The 6,000-nt window shown below is 38.0% G+C and overlaps 1 long non-coding RNA gene across 1 annotated transcript in view; it reads left to right on the forward strand.

The window, feature by feature from the left end:
- LOC118172958 overlaps positions 1-5,297 on the forward strand; it is a 59,268-nt gene extending 53,971 nt beyond the window's left edge. Inside the window, exons 2-3 of the long non-coding RNA XR_004753937.1 lie at positions 4,662-4,728; positions 4,901-5,297. This is a non-coding gene — a long non-coding RNA (uncharacterized LOC118172958). The remainder of the gene's footprint in view (positions 1-4,661; positions 4,729-4,900) is intronic.
- Positions 5,298-6,000: the final 703 nt, after the last annotated feature.

Genomic DNA, 6,000 nt, shown 5'->3' on the forward strand with positions numbered 1-6,000 from the left:
GCGCCTGACCTGGGATATTTGTGGGTTGCTTTCAGGTGTCACCAAGGGCAGTAGACTCGAAGAGGCTGGCATCCTTAGTGCACTGCCAGATCCCCAGGATTTGTGCTTTCCAGTGCCTGAGGCAGTGCCTTGCAGTAGGACTGATTGTGGTACCTGCGTAAACTCAGTGGGGTTGCAGAAGATCTTTTGGGGCCGTTTGAGGTTTTGGCATGAGAAAGATTGAATGCTGCAGAGTAGATTGCCTTTCTATTTTGTGGAGGGAAAAAAAAAAAAAAAAAAAAAAAAAACATCCATATGAAATTGTGCTCATTACTGAGGAAAATAAATTCCTGTCTGTCAAGCAAATGGCCAGCCTTTAGAACTGGTTAGGCTTCCACATCAATTACTAGGGAAAAACAACACCTGTGTACACTAATTATTTCTTTAATGGAAGGTTTTCGGATACAGGGTCAAATTCTCTACTTTCATCAATAGTATGCCAGAAAAATTCCATTGTTGTCAGTGGAATAACTCCTGATTTTCCCTGGTAGGTGTTAGAGTAAATTAGGTGAACAGTATGTTATGGCACACAACAGGAATGTTGTGACAGTTTTAACTCGTAAATATGTATTTTATATATTCTTATGTGATCAGTGTCCCTTTAAATACTGTTTGATTTAAATTGAGTAGTTTTGTTTCTTGTCTGTCTCATGTTTATTGACTTTTTACTATCCTTATTTCTGTCAAAAACATTTTGATGCTATAAGTAAGAGCATAGATTAAATACATTCTTTGTGACAAGCAATGTGCACTGTATTTGCTTCTTTCTTCTAGAAGATACATTATTCTTTTTATTATTTTGAATCTGTACTGTTCCATTATTCTGAAGATCAGTAGAAGTACATCTGAGACCCAGTTATGAAAAAAATGATGTCTGTGTATACACACACACACAAATATATATCCTACTTGTGACAGATATATGCCTGGACCTAAAAATATCCACGGTCATACAAAGTACAATTTCAAGGAAGTTGCAGACTTTATTTTATTTTATTTATTTATGAAATGAACTCCATATGCTGTGATGCAAAATCTTGAGTTATGAGATTGCATATGATTAATCGGATGAATCAGTTAGACTTGAAGTTTTCCTTCTGGCTTAAATAGTAGGTGTAGGGGATCAAAACCGGAGAGGTCCTCATGCGTTGGTTGTACCTCCCTGTGCCCAAATCCTCGGGGAGTTGTGTCCTAATTCCCACCACAGCCAAGAATTCTGCAACAAGTCTGATGTGCAGGCAGGGTTTTTTTGATTTACATAGATGTGGCCAAATCTTTTGCAGGTGTAAGCTGACTTGAGTGAAGCTGTGTCTGTCTGCATTAAAGGAAAGCTTCACCCGTGGTGTGCGTTGTACCCGCTGTGCAGGGAGACTGGTGCTTTTTGAAAATCTGACCTTGTCACTCTCTGCGGTGCATGGTACAGTGGGAATTCACTTTAAATAAAACTGAGACACACACAGGAGGAAATATCAAGGCTGGTTAGGTTTACATTTTAGGTGCAGATAGCAGACATTGTTATATATTTTCAAGTTGCGTATTTGCACAGAATACCGTGTTAGGCCAGTGATTTGCAGGCAGGAGAAAGAGAAAGATTCTTTCTCTGTTAAGTGTCCCATAGCTTGCAGAAGTCCGGTGACTGTGAAGTCTAGTCCAATCTCAGCCAATTTTAGTCTGTATTTGTCTTCATTATTGAGCATGCTTCATGTTCTCTTCTTCAGCTCACTGCAGCTTCATTTTTCCACTTTATGTATCAGGAAACTGGATGAAGTCAGCTCAACTGGCAGCAGGATTTATTATTAAGTCAGAAATCATCTCACTCAGTAATCTGGAAAGATGGTGAGAATTTGTGGGTTTGGCATGATAGTCTTTTTAAATTTCTGTGGATTTCTGTTCTTATACATTTCCCTGCAGTATAGCATCTAGTTATGAACTTGCAACACGAGTGTCAAACTCCCCTCTAGTGGTTGCTCTACACAGAGGATAAACATTAATTTAGCTCGATGACAAGTATTTAACTCTGGACCGAATAAGATGACAGTTAGCATGAGATTCCGATGACGGCGCATGGCAGATTTTTTTTTTGCTTTCTCCCTCTTTTTAATGATTTAGTTACTTCACATGTTGAAATACTGTAATTAAAACATGAATGATTGTAAAAGCAAACAAACAAATAAAAACAAACAAACAAAAAGAACTGTGGCACTATTCTCTGCAAAATGCAAATGTGCCACCTATTGGTGATGGCTTTGCACTTCCTGATCACTCCTTCCAACAGGTCAGCGGCAATGTCACGACGAACAATGTCGTTTGTGCCGCGCGATACAATAGATCCACGCACAGCTCTGCACAGCGCTGTATTAAAGCAGTACCAGTACTGCGATAATATAAAAGCAAGAATTGAGCAATAAGTGTGAAATAAAGAACTGAGTGTTAAAAATGTGCAAAGAATAGAGTGATTCATTAAGTGTCATTAAGATTAAAGAGTTCCATTTCTTGCTAACAGAGTTCTCAGCAGCAGATTGTGAAACCAGAAATATACTCTACAAGGCAGAAGTTTTTTGCTATGTGTGAAGAAGAAAGATATGGTGAACTTGTATGTTTCTCAGCCATCTGAGCTGTAAATTTGCACCTCTACAATCCTTTCAGAGAATCTGTTAATAACTTTTTGGAAGCTATTCTGCTAGAATCTTATAAGGCAGGAAGATTGGACCCTGCCTGCACAGGGTCTGTATGTGGAAAGGAAAAAGCCTCGGGACATCTGACTTTGCAAACTCTTTTGTGAAGGTTTTATTCCCCCGTTTTCAAAAGGAGCACTCATCCACCCTTTGTGTGTATTCAGTACAGTAGATTTGTTCATCATGTTTTACACAGGTACCTCTGGTCTTCTGTAAGTGCCAGTAATTACATTTGTATGTGCGGAAGTGGAGGTTATATTTTAAAACTGTAGTTCTTCTAATTTAATTTTCTTATGGTTTACATAGCAGTTAACAATTTTGCCTGCTCACCAGGAAAACATTAGGTTACTGCTTGTGGTACAGTATCACCTTGACTTCATCTTATTTAGTAGAGAAAAGTGTAGTGGTTATGTTAATAGTTTCCTCACCCTCAAAAAAAAAAAAAAAATCACATTTGGTGACAATTTTTGAAGCATGTTTTTGCTGCTTCCTTAGTGCTCAGCTTTGGTTGGTGTTTTCGTTGTTTTTCTTTTGCGTGGCTCAGCTTAGTGAAAGGACAGAGTCAACCCTGGCTGGCTGCAATAAGCTAAGCACTGGTGTGTGACATTAAATGTACACACGAGAATGTAAGATGTCAATGAAAACAAAACCAGGTTTGGAGAGATAAGGAGTAATAACGATAGCTAGCATACTGCAGTCCTGGTTAAAATACACCATATTGCAATATTTGACTAATAGCCTAAAAGTATTTCCTCAAACTTAAGATTTTCCAGAATAAGACAACAAGCCAGCAACCTAGATAAAATTTGGAATGAGGAACTAGAAAAGCACATTTGAAAATATGGGCTATGTTGTTAAACCCATAAAGATCATAAAGCAATAGCTGTGTCAGGTCCTCTTAAAAATAATATGCTTTCATCTTATGTCTTAATGTAAGACTGTCTTTTATAGCAGATGTTCTGGGAGCGCTCCCTCCCTTACGCAATGACAGAAGCATACCAATGCTCCTAGAGAGGTTTACCTTTCAGAACTGACAAGTGTTAAAAGAAAAGAGGGGTGTGAACAGGTTTATAATCTACATCACAGATATGTGGGAAAGGGTTTTAAAATATACTGTGTAAGGGAGAGGAGAAAAATCAGACACATTAAATAAAATCTATATAAATAGTAACAGTGAAGTCATACAATGATCTTTAGCTAAATAAGCCCCACTAAAGCGGGCCATGAGCAGTGAGAGCCTTCTATTTCTTATGGGATGCAGTGATAAAGAAATTACATACTTATTTGAGAGGAACATAAATAAAGATTAATAGGTTAATGAGTTATTTTCCTTTCATTACTATACTATTGTACTTTATTATAATTGCTTTGCACTCATTTAATTAAATTTGAACTAGGGCCAACACAAGATAATTTGTTTTCCCTGTACTAAACAATGAGTATGCAGATTGGAAGTACTGAAGCAGTAATCAGCCCTCTGTTTGCAACACTTTTCTACTCTGAGTAGACATTATAATTGATAATTTGATTGTTGCAGCACTCAGTGCAATATATTTTAAAGCAACATTAACATAATGGAAATTATGTTGTGTGCCTAATCCGAGCTTTTTACTGTGTAAGTATACGAATCCCATTCTGTAATAAATTAGGGCACTATCCACTAAACGTTTGTACAACCTTTACGTGCCTCATTTTGGAACAGAGCTATCTGCTTCTAGTCTCCATTCAGTGCCTTCCATATCTAGTACTATCACTTAAAGTGTGCACAAAAAGAGCAAGAGTCACAAGCTAAAACAGCTAAGCTTTTCAGTAAAACTAGATTTATTGACACAAATCTTTCATTAAAATTAACTAGAATTATAAAGTTCCTTTATAATTCTTGCATTATTTTAAGGGAAGCGGCTTGTCCAGTTCATTAGAATTTAACTTTTCATTATCTCTTTTCAGCTGCTGAGAAACCTGGTAGCAATTGACCTAAATAGTGAAAAAATAATGGCGTGACTCAGCTATGGAGGTAGGACTTTTCAATGTCTGTAATATAAGCAAAATTACTGCAGGCTCTCTTTTTTACTTTTTAAAATATATTTGGGTCATGTAAGAAACAGAGTAGTATCATTTGTGTGTGATCTACCTAGAAAAAAAAAAAAAAAAGGCTGGGCTTTGTCTGACCTTCTCTTTATTCCAAGCACATGCCCAACGTGCAACATGCCTTGCTTCTTGTGGCCACCGGTACCTGCCGAGGTGCTGAGGAGTTGGCTTCCATGTGTCCTTACCAAATGAAGTCCTGAGAGCTGTGGGACAGTCCTGAGCAGCTGTGTGCGACCTCCGCAATCACCAAGGTTACCTTGCCTTTCAAGTTTGGGTTGTGAAAAAGAAGTGGAAAAACAAAGTGAAGTGTGATGGCTTATAAAACTCTGCCAACAGTGAACTTTGTTTTCTGACAAAATAAGAGTGGTTTTGCTTGCGTAAATGTTTGAGTCACCTCACTTAATATTTGCCTATTTACTTTTATGGACTGAAGTGTCCCTGTACTAAAAAAGTGACTTGTGGGTTTGCAAAATAAATTCAACTTGTTTGAGAAAAGCATTGTAGAGGAGAGTCCTTTAGGACTGAGTCTGCAAAGCCTCCTGTGATCTTCATTGTGCAAGGGATCCTGCTGAAAATAATCACATGATTAGTATTTGAGAGAAGAAGTGCAGAGGTTAAATGTGCACATTGGTCTGGATGGAGGATGCTGCCAGCAAGCACGGAGTGGTCCAGAGGCAGGAGACCTGATGACAGGCTTGACTTGAGATTTCTAGGATCCACACAGGCTGCTTGAGGCATTTGCTTAGGAGAATGGCTGGTTTACACCTTAAGCAGCAAAAGAGAAATCCAAGTTAGAAGTCCAAAAGGCTATGGGCAGGTTTATTTCACACAGATAGGAGCAGAAAGCAGAGGACTAACCAAAAAGTCATTTATAAAGGTTGCAGTTGTCCTCAGTGAGGTTCAGTTTTGCAATAAAGGCTGGTACACCTCAGTCACTTACAAGTTTCCCAATGACAGGCTTTGCCTGAGTGAGAAGACATGGGATGCTTGGAAGATGGGGCATCATTCAGCCTTCCTCTTGGGGAGCAGTGTTTTTTTTTTTTTTTTTTTTTTTTTTTTTTTTTTTTTTTTTTTTATATATATACCACCTTGGAATTTGCTACAGTGGGTTATGTCTTCAGAAAAAACTAATTTATATGCCTCAAGTAGAAAGTGGATCTTAAGTGCTCTCTCTTTTTATACAGAGCCACTGCTATCA

This window comes from Oxyura jamaicensis, chromosome 11 (genome assembly GCF_011077185.1).
Source record: "Oxyura jamaicensis isolate SHBP4307 breed ruddy duck chromosome 11, BPBGC_Ojam_1.0, whole genome shotgun sequence".
NCBI lineage: Eukaryota > Metazoa > Chordata > Aves > Anseriformes > Anatidae > Oxyura > Oxyura jamaicensis.